Below are 264 nucleotides of genomic sequence, written 5' to 3' on the forward strand. Positions count from 1 at the left end.
TGAGATTCCCCCCTTTTTCAGGGGGATACTGGATCTGCCCCAGGGAAGGATCACAGAAAGTGGGAGTGCTCCTGTTCCCCCCACCTCCCACCTTCTCCTGGGTTCTGTCCTCTTCTGTAGCTGATCTGTCTATCCCGTGTCTGTCACTTGGATAACCCAGGGCACATCCCTGCTCCCAGGAACTCCTGCCACAGATTTTCATCAGTCAAACACTCAGGGAGGTGATGCCCCGGGCACCTTCACAAAGCCCCTTCTCAGGAATTT

The sequence above is a fragment of the Hirundo rustica genome, chromosome 10, assembly GCF_015227805.2.
Source record: "Hirundo rustica isolate bHirRus1 chromosome 10, bHirRus1.pri.v3, whole genome shotgun sequence".
Taxonomy (NCBI): domain Eukaryota; kingdom Metazoa; phylum Chordata; class Aves; order Passeriformes; family Hirundinidae; genus Hirundo; species Hirundo rustica.